This window comes from Chiloscyllium plagiosum, chromosome 26 (assembly GCF_004010195.1).
Source record: "Chiloscyllium plagiosum isolate BGI_BamShark_2017 chromosome 26, ASM401019v2, whole genome shotgun sequence".
Taxonomy (NCBI): Eukaryota; Metazoa; Chordata; class Chondrichthyes; order Orectolobiformes; family Hemiscylliidae; genus Chiloscyllium; species Chiloscyllium plagiosum.
Genome location: NC_057735.1, coordinates 18,389,880 through 18,406,101, shown reverse-complemented (window position 1 = coordinate 18,406,101; position 16,222 = coordinate 18,389,880). Strand labels below are relative to the sequence as shown.

Genomic DNA, 16,222 nt, shown 5'->3' with positions numbered 1-16,222 from the left:
TTGCAGGCAGCAATACCTAACAGCTTGGGACAGTGTAGTTCCATGTCTACCCCCGATGGAGGTTACAGTGCTGATCATCATTGAAACAGCCATGAATGCTGTCATGCTTGTGGCAGGATTGAACCACTGATGTTCCTATATATTCAACCATCTCAATTTCCACTTCCCTATATTCCATAAATTCTTCTGGTTTATAAACTGCAGATAATAGAAGCATCCAACTCTTGCATTCCCTAATTCTCTGACCACAAAATTACTTTGTGATTTCCTCTTTTTCAATGCCAACAAATGGGCACCTTGACAAGTGATGCTATAGAAGCATGATATCTAAGAGGAACAACAGATTGATGAAAAAAAATGCAATGACTTGATTTCACAGCCACCACTCAGTCTTTGACATAGCTGTTACTTTAGGGGATAGCATAAATTTGAATCTGCATATAATGAATCATTGGACACCAGTAGCTTACAGGGAAAGCAAGGAGAAGGATTGCTCAGGTAAAGCTTGCCCAAGGGAGAGTTGCACATTTGCTCTCAGGAGACTCAGATAAAGGGAGGCCGATGTAAGAACACTCATTGATATGCACAAAGACATTTGTCCTACATTGAAAGGTACACCAGAAATTCTCTTATGCTTTAATTCATCCAAAATCTCTTTTTTCAATGTTATGGCAACTAATGCTCTCCAAATATCTCTTCTCTTTCACTTCCCTTTGAGCCCATCCTTTTTTGCAACTCACCCCTTGCTATGAATTTGCAATACTTTCAGATTTTCTCCTCTCTGATATTGAACAGTCTGTCTTTAACAAAGGACTCAACTCCATTCTGTACAACCATCTATATTCTCGTTGTAACTGCATGGGTTTCCTCTGGATGTTCCGGTTTCCTCCCACTGACCAAAGATTTGCAGGTTAGGTGAATCGGCCATGCTAAATTTTCCCATTGTCTCCAGGGATGTGCAGGCTAGGTGGATTATCCATGGTAAATGCAAGGTTATGAGATAGTTTGGGGGGAGTTGGTTGTAGGTAGGATGGTGTTCAGAGGGTCAGTGCAAACTTGATGGGCTGAATAGTAACTCTTTCTGCACTGAAGGAATTCTATGAATCAATGATCTCTTTATGAATCAGAAACTGGACATCAGATTGAGCCATACTTCCATCACCAGTCCCTTCATGCTCATTTCTTTGACCAAGAGTTCTGTCCCAAATAGAAACTTTCACCCAACTCCTGTGTTTTACTCCATCTGGACCCCTCCCTCTAGCATTTTATTCTTCCTTAATGTTTTCACTGAGAACTGTCATTATGACATCAACCATTTAATCTCTCTGCTATCAATCACGCGAACCCAGTAGTCTTCAACCTTTCTAAGCACAAGATCACTTTGTGAATATAACTGCAACTCAAGATCTAACACAAAGAAAATATAGATCAATTTATTTTTGGTGTGATATAAACCGAAAAACAAAGTATATATAATGAATTATTTTATCCTCTACTCACAGTCTCAGTCTGACACTTGTGAGTGCACAATATCTGGCCAGTTTTGTAATCTGTGTTGTAGTTTGACTACTGGTTGTATACAATCTATTAAATGGGTATCTGTGATACATGTGATACTTTAACTTTATTGTTTTCATTTGGGAGAATATTGTGGTCCATGCTGTGGACACTTCAACCAGTTTATTATTTAAAGTACTTTATTCTAGTGCTCTCGTTGGTGAGGCAGACAAGGGACACAGAATTCAGATTGCAGGTGATTTCAATTTTATTAACAAAATATTTCTTAAAATATCATGTCAGCATTTCTCAAATTCCCATCACATTCACTCTCTATCTAGCTCTATCTGTCTGAGAAAGGATATTACCCCAACAATCTACTTGTTTGTGCTGGCTGTTGGAGCCTTCTTCCCCAAAATAGGGCTGGGTCTCTTCCATGAAATTGCGTCTCACAGTTCAGTGCATTTCTTCTCCTGGATCTTGTTGGGTTGCTACATGTTCTTCCACCAGCAGTCTTGCTTTGAATCTTCGATGATCTGGAGGCTTCTGAATGTGGTTTTATCCCCTCAGCCAGGCCTCCCGAAATGTTCTATAACATTTGGCCAATGGGATCATGAGTGGGGTTCAAAGCATCCAATTGGGTCGCACCAATACCTTTCACTGTTGACATGCTGGGGACATGCAAAGTGCACTGGCTGGAGGGCAATGTATCAGAAAGTCTACTCGATACTCCTCCAATAAACAGCATTCAGGCCAGTTGTAAAGGGATCTCTCTGAACCTTTGACCTTTGTTTCCAATGTTCTCTGCAGCCGAAACGTGTTGGCTTCTGTTTAATTTTGTTGGCCAAATGGCTGTTGGGCCTGGTTTCTCCAGCTGTGAGCCAATTTAGAATGTCCTTTTTGGACCCTTGGTTGCTTGATGTCTTTAAGTGCCTTGTGAAAATGGGATCACAGGTTCAAAGCATGCTTTTGTGCAAATACGCATCAATTCTCAGATAGATAGCCTAAATCCCTGAGTATCTGGGTTCTCCATTGTGCAGAGACAATAATATTCTTTTTATTAAGCACCTTCTTTACTGAAATAACTGTACTGAGGCCAGTATCCCGTCAGCAAATCACCCTTGATTTACATGTGCATAATAGCTGTGATTAGCCAGCTTGGAGTCAGTACCTCGGAATCCTTTGATCATACCTGTCACCCAGGGCTCTCTGGTTGGCCCAGGTTATCAACCGGGGAGAAAGTGAGGTCTGCAGATGCTGGAGATCAAAGGCCTGTGCCCGAAACGTCGAATCTCCTGTTCCCTGGATGCTGCCTGACCTGCTGTGCTGTTCCAGCAATAAAGTTTCAACCAGGTTATCAACCCCCAATCAAGGATCTTATAGTCAATGAGACCCATCTTGTTCCAATCACTAGATCCCTCCCCCAGTAAGTTCAGGAATGTAGGCCTGGTCTTTCTCTAGTAGCTTCTCCTGGAATGTTTTCACCCGAGATCTGGTTCCTCTGACTCAGACTTGGAAATAGGCTGAATGTGCCAGACGGATTGTTGCGTCTTGCATATGGAGCATCTCACAAAAGTTTTCTTTTTTCTTCTTCCAGTGGTAACAGTATTGAGACTGCATCCACCTTAGACTCAAGTTTCCTTGATGCTCGACGAAGAAGGAGAACCCATGGTCTTTGAGAGGTCTTCTGCCTGTTCTGAGGGGTCAGGTATGTTTTGCTCCTGTTCATTTGAAAGGAAGTAGCTTTCAGTGATTCACATCAGGACCACCTCACCAACCCGAACTTTGTATGTCACAGGATCTTGCATCGGCCTCATCTTGTAGCCATGCAGGACCATTACAATGATTCCAGTACCAAACTTCATCCACTGAAGTAAACTGTCTCTCTTGCTCAGAGGAAGCGTGTGGCTGATATTGGCATTCCTGCTGGCATTTCACCCTCATCACCCCACTGTGCCCCCAGGTCTGGGAATATCAGGTTTAATCTGGTTCACCCACTCTGCTGGAGTTATCTCTGTATTTGTGAGAGGGAAGGTCTTGAAATTGAATAGGACCCAAACAGCTTAGTATCAGGTGAAGCTGTTCTCTAAGCTGGCCTTCAATGTTTGGACCAATCTTTCCACCAGACCACTGGACAATGGATGGGATGGAGCTGTCTGATCATGTCAAATGCCTTTCGACTTTAGGAAATAGTCAAATTTCCTGGTGGTGAAAAATGTCCCATTGTCCTTGACTTCCAGAAGAGTGAAAAACTTAGAGCATGGATCAATACTTGGGGCTACGATGTTTTGGCCATAACAGAGACGTGGGTTTCACAGGGGCAGGAATGGTTGTTTGATGTTCCAGGGTTTAGAATGTTTAGAAAGAACAGGGAGGGTGGAAAAAGAGGATGGGGTGTAACGTTGCTAATCAGAGAGTGCATCACAGCTACAGAAACAAAGGTTATTGAGGAAGGTTTGTCTACTGAGTCAGTATGGGTGGAAGTTAGGAACAGCAAGGGAACAGCCACCACATTGGGGGTTTTCTACAGACCACCTAATAGCAGTAGAGAGATTGAAGATCTCATACGTGAGCAGATTCTGGAAAAATGCAAAAGTAGCAGGGTTGGTGTTATGGGTGATTGCAACTTTCCCAATATCGACTGGAACCTCCTAAATGTAGATGGTTTGGATGGAGCCGTTTTTGTCAGATGTGTTCAGGATGGTTTCCTTACTCAGTATGTAGACGAGGGGAGAGGCCATTTTTGATTTGGTGCTCTGCAACGAGCCAGGGAAATCCCTGGCAATTACGGACCAGTCACTCTTAGGTCTGTGGTCAGCAAAGTTTTGGAAAGAATTCTGAAGGATAGGATTTATGACTATTTGGCAAAGCATAGTGTGATTAAATGTACTCAGCATGGCTTTGAGGGGCAGGTCATGCCTCACAAATCTTATTGAGTTCTTTGAGGAGATATCAAGACAGGTCGACGACGGTCGAGGAGTGGATGTGGTGTATATGAACTTCAGCAAGGCATTTGATAAGGTTCCCCATGGTAGGCTCATTCATAAAGTCAGGAAGTATGGGATACAGGGAGATTTGGTTATCTGGATTCAGAATTGGCTGGCTGACAGAAAGCAGAGAGTGGTTGTAGATGGGAAGTATTCTGCCTGGAGGTCAGTGTTGAGTGGGGTCCCGCAGGGCTCTGTTCTTGGGCCTCTGCTCTTTGTAGTTTTTATAAATGACTTGGATACAGAGTTTGAGGGGTGGGTTAGTAAATTTGCAGATGACACAAAGGTTGGAGGTGTCGTCGATAGTATAGAGGGCTACTGTAGGCTGCAGCGTGACATAGACAGGATGCCGAGCTGGGCTGAGAAATGGCAGATGGAGTTCAACCTGGATAAATGCGAAGTGATGTATTTTGGAAGGTCGAACTCGAATGCTGAATATAGGATTAAAGACAGGATTCTTGGCAGTGTGGAGGAACAGAGGGATCTGGGTGTGCAAGTACATAGATCCCTCAAAGTTGCCACCCAAGTGGATAGGGTTGTTAAGAAAGCATATGTTATTTTGGCTTTCATTAACAGGGGGATTGAGTTTAAGAGCCGCGAGGTTTTGCTGCAGCTCTACAAGTCCCTGGTGAGACCACATTTGGAATATCCTGTCCAGTTCTGGTCGCCCGACTATAGGAAAGATACAGAGACTTTGGAGAGGGCGCAAAGAAGGTTTACCAGGATGCTACCTGCCTTATGAAGAAAGGTTGAATAAGCTCGGACTTTTCTCTCTGGAGAGAAGAAGGAAGAGAGACCTGATCGAGGTGTACAAAATAACGAGAGGAATAGATAGAGTCAATAGCCAGAGACTTTTCCCCAGGGCAGGATTGATGGGTACGAGGGGTCATAATTTTAAGATATTAGGGGAAAGGTATAGAGGAGACGTCAGAGGTAGGTCATTTACGCAGAGAGTTGTGAATGCATGGAATGCGTTGCCAGCTGTGGTGGTGGAAACAGAGTCATTGGGGACATTTAAGTGACTGCTGGACATGCACATAGATAGCAGTGAGTTGAGGGGTGCATAGGTTAAGTTACTATATTTGACATCAGGATTCAATCTCGGCACAACATCGTGGGCCAAAGGGCCTGTTCTGTGCTGTACTTTTCTGTGTTCTATGTTCTAACTCTATGTATCGCAAACAATGCTTGCAGTTCTTAATTGTCATACCTGAGTTTACCGAATGACCTTTATACACATCCAACCACAATGACCCAGAACATTGAGCCGCTGAAAGGGCCGGCATAGTTGACATGCCAGCCCACGGAAGGACTGGCATAGTCAACATGTAACCAAATCCAGGGTTTACCTGGCCATTCCCATGAATGAGGGTACAGGTGGTGGCAGTTTTTTGTCCTTGTTGATACTCTGGGCAACGCCCACCAGTGCAGCTATGCCAGTATCCAATCCTGGCACCAGACATAACTTCTTATCAATATCTCCATTTTGGAGACCCTGAATTATCCCATTACGAGCTGGTTTAGTTTTGCCAGGGCAGGATGTCTTGTGTCCACAGTTGTATATTGTCAGCAGTGACCAGAAGGGTGTCCAGAAAGTTTAAAACCAGAACAGACTCTTCCAGGGGAAGCACAACCGGTGGAGTATCTGGTGTGGAAAACAGTTTAGACCATAAGACCATAAGACATAGGAGTGGAAGTAAGGCCATTCGGCCCATCGAGTCCACTCCGCCATTCAATCATGGCTGATGCGCATTTCAGCTCCACTTACCAGCGTTCTCCCCGTAGCCCTTAATTCCTCTCGACAACAAAAATCTATCAATCTCGGCCTTGAAGACATTTAGCGTCCCGGCTTCCACTGCACTCCGTGGCAATGAATTCCACAGGCCCACCACTCTCTGGCTGAAGAAATGTCTCTGCATTTCTGTTCTGAAATGACCCCCTCTAATTCTAAGGCTGTGTCCACGGGTCCTAGTCTCCTCGTTTAACTGAAACAATTTCCTAGCATCTACCTTTTCCAAGCCATGTATTATTTTGTACGTCTCTATTAAGTCTCCCCTTAATCTTCTAAGCTCCAACGAATACAATCCCAGTATCCTCAGCCGTTCCTCATATGTTAGACCTGTCATTCCAGGGATCATCCGTGTGAATCTCCGCTGGGCACGTTCCAGTGCCAGTATGTCCTTCCTGAGGTGTGGGGACCAAAACTGGACATAGTACTCCAAATGGGGCCTAACCAGAGCTTTATAAAGTCTTAGTGGTACATCTCTGCTTTTATATTCCAACCCTCTTGAGATAAGAGACAACATTGCATTCGCTTTCTTAATCACGGACTCAACCTGCATGTTTACCTTTAGAGAATCCTCGACTAGCACTCCCAGGTCCCTTTGTGCTTTGGCTTTATTAATTTTCTCACCATTTAGAAAGTAGTCTATGTTTTTATTCTTTTTGCCAAAGTGCAAGACCTCGCACTTGCTCACGTTACATTCCATCAGCCATTTCCTGGACCACTCTCCCCACCTGTCTAGATCCTTCTGTAGCCTCCCCACTTCCTCAGTACTACCTGCCTGTCCATCTAACTTCGTATCATCGGCAAACTTCGCTAGAATTCCCCCGGTTCCCTCATCCAAATCATTAATATATATTGCGAACAGCTGTGGCCCCAGCACCGAACCCTGCGGGACACCGTTCGTCACCGGCTGCCATTCTGAAAAAGAATCTTTTATCCCAACTCTCTGCCTTCTGTTAGACAGCCAATCCTCAGTCCATCCCAGCAGCTCACCTCGAACACCATGGGCCCTCACCTTGCTCAACAGCCTCTCGTGTGGCACCTTATCAAAGGCCTTTTGAAAGTCTAGATATACCACATCCACTGGGTTTCCCTGGTCTAACCTACTTGTTACCTCTTCAAAAAATTCCAACAGGTTTGTCAGGCCTGTCCTCCCTTTACTAACTCCATGTTGACTTGTTCTAATCAGACTCTGCTCTTCCAAGAATTTAGAAACCTCATCCTTAATGATGGATTCTAGAATTTTACCAACCACCGAGGTTAAGCTGATTGGCCTATAATTTTCCATCTTTTGCCTTGATCCTTTCTTGAACAAGGGGGTTACAACAGCGATCTTCCAATCATCCGGGACCTTTCCTGACTCCAGTGACTCTTGAAAGATCTCAACCAATGCCTCTGCTATTTCCTCAGCCACCTCTCTCAGAACTCTAGGGTGTATCCCATCGGGGCCAGGAGATTTATCAATTTTAAGACTTTTTAACTTTTCTAGCACTGTCTCTTTCGTAATGGCAACCATACTCAACTCAGCCCCGTGACACCCTTTAATTTTTGGGATATTACTCATGTCTTCCACTGTGAATACTGACGCAAAGTACTTGTTAAGTTCTCCTGCTAGTTTCTTATCTCCCATCACTAGGCTTCCTGCATCAGTTTGAAGTGGCCCAATGTCTACTTTTGCCTGTCGTTTGTTTCTTATGTGCTGAAAGAAACTTTTACTATTATTTCTAATATTACTGGCTAGCCTGCCTTCATATTTGATCCTCTCATTTCTTATTACACTCTTTGTTATCTTCTGTTTGCTTTTGTATCCTTCCCAATCTTCTGATTTCCCACTTTTCTTAGCCACTTTATAGGATCTCTCTTTTTCTTTAATACATTTCCTGGCTTCCTTTGTCAGCCAAGGTTGTCTAATCCCTCCCCGGTTAATCTTTCTTTTCTTGGGAATGAACCTCTGTACAGTGTCCTCAATTATACCTATAAACTCCTGCCATTTTTGCTCTACTGTCTTCCCGGTTAGCCTCTGGTTCCAGTTTATTTTAGTCAGTTCCTCTCTCATGCCCTCATAATTACCTTTATTCAACTGTAACACCATTACATCCGATTTTGCCTTCTCCCGTTCAAACTCCAGACTGAACTCTACCATATTATGGTCGCTACTTCCTAAGGATTCCCTTACTTTAAGATCTTTTATAGAGTCTGGTTCATTGCAAAGCACTAGGTCCAGAATAGCCTGTTCTCTTGTGGGCTCCATGACAAGCTGTTCCAAAAAGCCATCCTGTAAGCATTCCATGAATTCCCTTTCTTTAGATCCACTAGCAACATTATTTACCCAGTCCACCTGCATATTGAAGTCTCCCATGATCAATGTAACCTTGCCTTTCTGACATGCCTTCTCTATTTCCTTGAACATGTTGCGTCCCTGGTCCTGACCACTGTTAGGAGGTCTATACACAACTCCAATTATGTTTTTTTTGCCTTTGTGGTTCCTCAATTCCACTCACACAGACTCCACATCATCCGACGCTATGTCATTCAATACCATAGATTTAATTTTGTTCTTAACTAACAAGGCAACCCCACCCCCTCTGCCCACCTCTCTGTCTTTTCGATAAGTTGAAAAACCATGGAGGTTTAACTGCCAGTCCTGACCCCCCTGTAACTAAGTCTCTGTGATGCCTACTACATCATAATTATTCACTATTATCTGTGCCATTAGTTCATCGGCTTTGTTATGAATGCTACGAGCATTCAGGTAAAGTGCCTTAAAGCATCCATATTAGCCATCTAGATAGGTTCCAACTTGTACTTGTACGCACTGAGAATAGGGACTCAATGTCTGAATTTAACCAGAACTATGGGTGGCACCGCCTTGTCTTCTTTACATAGCACCAGCAGGAGCTTGTTGTCCATTACAATGACAAGTTCAATCTGTAAAGGTATTGTTGGAACTTTCTCACACCAAAGATTACTGCCAAACCTTCCTTCCCTCTCTGGGCGTATTCAAGCTTGGCATCAGCCAAAATCTGGGAAGCATATGTTAGCAGGCATTCCTCTCCATTGGTCCACCGGTGAGCAAACACTCCCTGGTACATGGAGGCCTTGCATGTCAGCACCAACTCTCACCCTGGTTTAAGGTCCAACCCTTAAGTTTGTCTAAGACCTCAGTCAGATTGAGAACGTACACTGGGGAACCATTACAGATTAAGAGTACAACTTCAAGTCTGCTCTCCTATGAGAAGCAAATGGTGCAGTTACCACTGATTGTAGTAAGAGGCTCACATAATGGACCCAGTCTTCAATGGCAGAATGAAATGAGTCAAGCTTCCCAAATAAAGTCATGATGCCAGAAATGCATATCCCAACTCAAAGATGACTATTGCAAGCGGTGTTCTTCAGGCATGTACTGTTCTCTCCAGTCGCTACTGCACAGAGGCAGTGTCCCGTCACCAAGTCACCCTTTATTTCCATGTAAATAGTACATTGGCTGTGACCAGATCATAGTAAGCCAGCACATTAGATGCCAATAGCTGCTTTTTCACTAACCTAATGGCTATTTCTTGGCTACACAACCATTTTCAAGGCTGACCCTTTTTCAGGGTAGATATAAGCATGTCAAGATGGAGACCAAGTCACCAACACAAGGAAAGACTTAAGCTCTGGTACAGACATAGAAGCCAGGGTACCTTTGATCGTCCTCACATTAGTTTCCAACAGGTATAACCCGGTTTTGTTGATTCTGTAACCCAAGTAGGTCACTTGGAGTACCTGGAACACATGTTTTTTCCCCTCTAATGTGTACATTTGTGAGGGAGAAACAATTAAGCACTATGTCCAATTTCTCCAAGTGCTTTTTTTTGGTCTTCCCAGTTATCAGCACATCATCCAGATAAATAGCAACCTGGGGTAGCTGTTGTAAAATGTTCTCCATCACCTGCCGGAAAATGATACAGGCTGATGATACCCCGAATGGCACCCTTGTAAATTGGTACCAATTATCCAACTCCTTATCCAGTTGCAATTGCTGGAAGGTATGGCTCATGTCCAGCTTCATTAAAAGATGACCCCTGCCAATTTTGCATACAAGTCTTCTAGGCAAAAGATTGAGTAGTTATCCAGCTAAGAGAAACGATTTACTGCTTGCTTAAAGTCCCCAGAAAGGCAAACTAAATTGTCAAGCGTCACAACTAGTATGACCAATGCTGCCCATTACACAAACTGCACTGGTTTCATGATTCCCACTCTTTTCATCCTCCTGATTTCTGCCTCTACTTTTACCCATAAAGCAAATGGCACCTGAGCGGGCCTTGCAAAATCGCAGCACTGCTTCCTGGTCAACATGTAAAGTCGCCTTGGTCCTTTTGATAGTCCTTAGCTCTTCCTGAAAAATTCCTTCTTTTGATGAGGACTTCACTCAGGCAGCCATTTTCTAATTGAAAAATGTTGAGCCAATCAACGTGAATCTTCTCAATTAATTCCACCCTAATAAGCTTGGGCCTGAGTCTCTTACTACTATCAGTGGAAACTGAACCAACTGTTTCTCATAGGAGAGCAGACTCGAAGTCATACACTTAATTTGTAATGATTCCCCAGTGTATGTTCTCAATCTATCTGAGGTCTTGCGCAATCTTAATGGTTGGAGACCAGAGTGAATCTTGTTAAAGACAGGTTCTGTAACCACTGATACAATTGTGCCAGTATTGATCTCCAAAGAACCGGGTAACCATTTAACCAAACAGTAATTTTAATTGGCTCTCATTTAGATGTTGCTAAGCAGTTTAATTGCTCCACTCCACATGTAAATTGACATTCCAGGGTGTGCACTCTCCTGGAAGCCGGTCTGAATGCTCTTACTCAAGTCAGACCTTGGAGGACTCCCTTGCTCTCTCAAGTCCATATACTGGCAGCGATTACAATGGCTTACTAGCCTAGGTCCTGAAGAACTTCCTAGCCATATGGCCAAGGCTCAGCTTTGTTATGGGGTATTGTTGTGGGTTGGCCTAGGGTCTCAGTGATCAGAATACACCCTGTGTGAGGTTCTATGATTGCCTACACTCAAGTGGTGTTCCCCAAGCTCAGTCGGACAAGTGAGGGTGTCGACTTCCATTGGGATGCCCTGTCACTTCCACGCTTCACTTTTCTAATTTTCTAATGACAAAGCCAGTTGTAGTGCCTGTTTGAAGTTCAGTTGGACTTCAGCTCGTGTTCACTTTTGCGTGGTTGTATCATTAATCCTACATACCAGTTTCTCAGCATTTCATTCAGGGTTAATCAAAAATCGCATGCCTCTACCAGTCATCTTAACCTCATCAAAAATCCCAATACTGATTCCCCAGTTCTTGAACAAAACTGATAGTGTCTCAGAATTAGAGGAGATTTGGGATTGTGATACTGCTTAACCAAATCCGTCAACTCTTGGAAGATTTCAGCCTCTGGGAAAATTAAGCCCATAATAACCGGATATGTTACAGGTCCGTAAGCAATCATTGCTTTTCGTCTGCCCCAATGACATTTTCCTGGAAAGAAATTTGCAATCTTTCCATATTCTGGGCCCACTCTTCAATGGCAGGGTCAAACGAGTCAAGTATCCCAAATAAAAGCATGATGCCAGAAATGCATATCCCAACAAAAAGATGACTTGTGAGCGAATGTTCTTCAGTCACATTCTATTTTCTCCAGGTGCCACTAAAATAACAGCACAGAGGCCAGTATCCCATCACCAAGTCATCCTCTATTTCCATGTGCACAGTACATTGGCTGTGACCAGCTAACTGACTGAGTCCCAGATCAAAGAACAAAGAAAATTACAGCAAAGGAACAGGCCCTTTGGCCCTCCAAGCCTGCGCCGATCCAGATACTCTATCTATACCTGTCGCCTATTTTCTAAGGATCTGCATCCCTCTGCGCCCTGCCCATTCATGTATCTGTCAAAATACATCTTAAGTGACACTTTCGTACCCAGCTCTACCAACTCCACTGGCAACACATTCCAGGCACCCTCTGCGTAAAGAGTATGGGCAATTTAGCATAGCCAATTCACCTGACCTGCACATCTTTGGACTGTGGGAGGAAACCGGAGCACCTGGAGGAAACCCACGCAGACACGGGGAGAATGTGCAAACTCCACACAGACAGTCACCCAAGGCTGGAATCGACCCTAGGACCCTGGTGCCGTGAGGCAGCAGTGTTAACCACTGAGTCACCGTGCCGCCCTTAGTTCACTCTTAAATTGGATCTTCCAAAATGCATCACCTCACATTTGCCCAGATTGAACTCCATCTGGTATTTCTCTGCCCAACTCTCCAATCTATCCATCTGCTACATTCTCTGACAGTCCCTTTCACTATCTGCTACTCCACCAATCTTAATGTCTCTGCAAATTTGCTAATCATGCCACCTTCCTCCATTTATGTATATCATAAACAATAGTGGTCCTATCATGGATCCCTGTGGAACACAACTGGTCACAGTTCTCCATTTTGAGAAACTCCCTTCCACTACTACTCTCTGTCTCCTGTTGCTAAGCCAGTTCTTATCCATCTAGCTAGCACCCCAGGGCCCCATGCAACTTTACTTGTCCGTCAGCCTATGTATATGCCGTTCCCTCATCAATCAACTTCGTCACTTCCTCAAATAATTCGATTAAGTTGGTAAGACATGACCTTCACTGCACAAAACCATGTTGCCTACCCCTAATAAGCTCATTTTCTTCCAAATGGGAATAGATCATATCTCTCAGTATCTTCTCCAGCAGCTTCCCTACTACTGATGTCAGGCTCATCGGTCTATAATTACCTGGATTATCCCTGCTATCCTTCTTAAACAAGGTAACATAAGCAATTCTCCAGTCGTCCAGGACCTCACCCGTGTTCAAGGATATTGCAAAGATATCTGTTAAGGCCCCAGCTATTTCCTCTTTTGCTTCCCTCAGCAACCTGGGATAGATCCCATCTGGACCTGGGGACTTTTCCATCTTAATATCTTTTAGAATACCCAACACTTGCTCTCTCCTTATGCTGACTTGATCTAACCCTCACCTCAACATCCACCATGTCTCTCTCTTCAGTGAATACTGTTGCAAAGTACTCATTAAGAATCCCACCCATTTTCTCTGATTCCACAAATAACTTTCTTCCTTTGTTCTTGAGTGGGCCAACCCTTTCTCTAGTTACCCTCTTGCATCTTATATACGAATAAAAGGCTTTGGGATGTTCCTTAATCCAATTTGCTATAGCTATCTCATGACCCCTTTTAGCCTTCTTAATTCCTCATTTCATATTAGTCCTACATTCCCGATATTCTTCCAAAGTTTTGTCTGTCTTCAGTCACACAAACCTTATGTATGCTTCCTTTTCTCTCTTAGCTAGTCTCACAATTTCACCTGTCATCCATGATTCCCTAATCTTGCCATTTCTATCCCTCACTTTCACAGGAACGTGTCTCTCCTGAACTCTAATCAACTTCTCTTTAAAAGCCTCCCACATATCAAATGTGGATTTACCTTCAAACAGACCACTAGTCTCTTTGCATTCATCATCTGGTTCCTGTCTATTCTTAACCTTAGTCAAGCTGATTTCATTACCTAGTTCCTTACATGCTCCAGTTACTATCCTTCCTGTCCACTAACCTCCTCATTCAGTTCCCATCCACCTGCCACATTCATTTAAAGCCTCCCAAACAAAAGACAATAGACAATAGGTGCAGGAGTAGGCCATTCTGCCCTTCAAGCGTGCACCACCATTCATTATGATCATGGCTGATCATCCTCAATCAGTATCCTGTTCCTGCCTTATCTCCATAACCCTTGATTCCACTATCCTTGAGAGTTCTATCCAACTCTGTCTTAAACGAATCCAGAGACTGGGCCTCCACTGCCTTCTGGGGCAGAACATTCCACACACCCCACCACTCTCTGGGTGAAGAAGGTTCTCCTCATCTCTGTCCTAAGCGGTCTACCCCTTATTTTTAAGCTGTGTCCTCTGGTTCGGGACTCACCCATCAGCGGAAACATGTTTCCTGCCTCCAGAGTGTCCAATCCTTTAATAATCTTATACATCTCAATCAGATCCCCTCTCAGTCTTCTAAATTCAAGGGTATACAAACCCAGTCGCTCCAATCTTTCAACATAAGATAGTCCTGCCATTCCAGGAATTGACCTCGTGAACCTATGCTGCACTCCCTCAATAGCCAGAATGTCTTCCCTCAAATTTGGAGACCAGAACTGCACACAATATTCCAGGTGCGGTCGCACCAGGGCCCTGTACAGCTGTAGAAGAACCTCTTTGCTTCTATACTCAATCCCTCTTGTTATGAAGGCCAGCATGCTATTAGCTTTCTTCAATACCTTCTGTACCTGCATGCTTGCCTTCATTGACTGGTGTACAAGAACACCCAGATCTCTTTGTACTGCCCCTTTACCTAACTTGACTCCATTTAGGTAGTCATCTGCCTTCCTGTTCTTGCCACCAAAGTGGATAACCCTACATTTATCCACATTAAACTGCGTTAGCAACAGTACCCCCAAGGACAGGTTTAGACTATCCAATTTGTAATAGTCCCACCTCCCCCTGAACCGGACCCAATGTCCCAAAAATCTGAAACCATCTGTCCTGCACCATCTTGCAAGCCATGCATTCATCCTGCCTACTCTTTCATTTCAACTCCAACACATGGTACTGGTAGCAATACTGAGATTACTATCTCTGAGGTCCTACTTGTTAACTTGGCTCCTAATTCCCTAAATTCTGCTTGTAGGACATCATCCCATTTTTCACCTACATCATTGGTGCCTATGTGCATCACAACAACTGGCTGTTCACCCTCCCCCTTCAGAATGTTCTGCAGCCAATCTGAGACATCCCTGACCTGTGTACCTCGGAGACAACATACCATTTGGGAGTCTTGTTTTCGACCACAGAATTGGCTATCTACTCTTCTTACAATTGAATCCTCTGTGACTATAGCCCTTCCACTCTGTTTCCTGCCCTTCTGTACAGCAGAGCCAGACACAGTGCCACGAAACTGGCTACTGTTGCTTTCCCCTGAAGAGTCATCTCCCCCAACAGTATTCAAAATGGTATACATATTTTGGAGGGAGTTGACTGGAGGGGACACCTGCACTGCTTTCCTGCTCTTTCTGTGCCTTTTGGTCACCTATTCCCTTTCTCCCTCAGCAATCCTAAACTGCAATGTGACCATTTCACTAAACGTGCCATCCACGACCCCCTCAGCATCGCGTATGCTCCAAAGTGAGTCCATCAGCAGTTCCAGAACCGTCACATAGTCTAACAAAAGCTGCAACTGGACATACTTCTTGCACATGAAGGAGTCAGGGACATCAGCAGCATCCCTGAGCACCACATTTAGCAAGAAGAGCATAGCACAGGTCTGAGATCTCTTGCCATTTTTAATCTTACGCTTAACTTAGTCTTAACTTGGATAAATGAAAAAGGAAAGAAAAGTTATTTTTACCAATTATATGATAAAAAAAGTAAAACCTTACCTTTTCAACACACCACAGAGTCCTTTTGTTTGGTGAGAGGAGGAGGGTGGGTAGCAGACATTACATGTGTAGTGTATGGGGTTCAGTTGCTACCCAAATATATCAGTTCACTCACCTTCCCAGAGCACAATTCGACAGCTCCCACTCAGCTCCTCGCTCTCACCATTGCAGCTACGGCTGCAAATGAAGACCGCTGGCACTCGAGGTAAGTCCTTTTAAGAGGAAATTTACCTTTCCAGCAGCCTCCTGGTTCTCGCTCTCACTGCTTTCGAAAATGAAAGCCACTGACGCTCAAGGTAAGTCCCTTTAAGAGGAAATTTGTCTTTCTGGCAACTCCTTGGTCCTCACTCCTGCCACTTCCGAAAATGAAGGTCGCTCGAGGTAAGTCCTTTTAAGAGGGAAAGCAGGAAGGTAGTTTGAAGTGTGTCTACTTCAATGCCAGGAGCGTCCGGA

At 44.1% G+C, this 16,222-nt stretch overlaps 1 protein-coding gene across 2 annotated transcripts in view; it reads right to left on the bottom strand.

Annotated features, from left to right (window-relative positions):
• LOC122563168 (complement decay-accelerating factor-like) overlaps positions 1–16,222 on the bottom strand; it is a 98,250-nt gene that overhangs the window by 34,992 nt on the left and 47,036 nt on the right. The window lies entirely within an intron of this gene.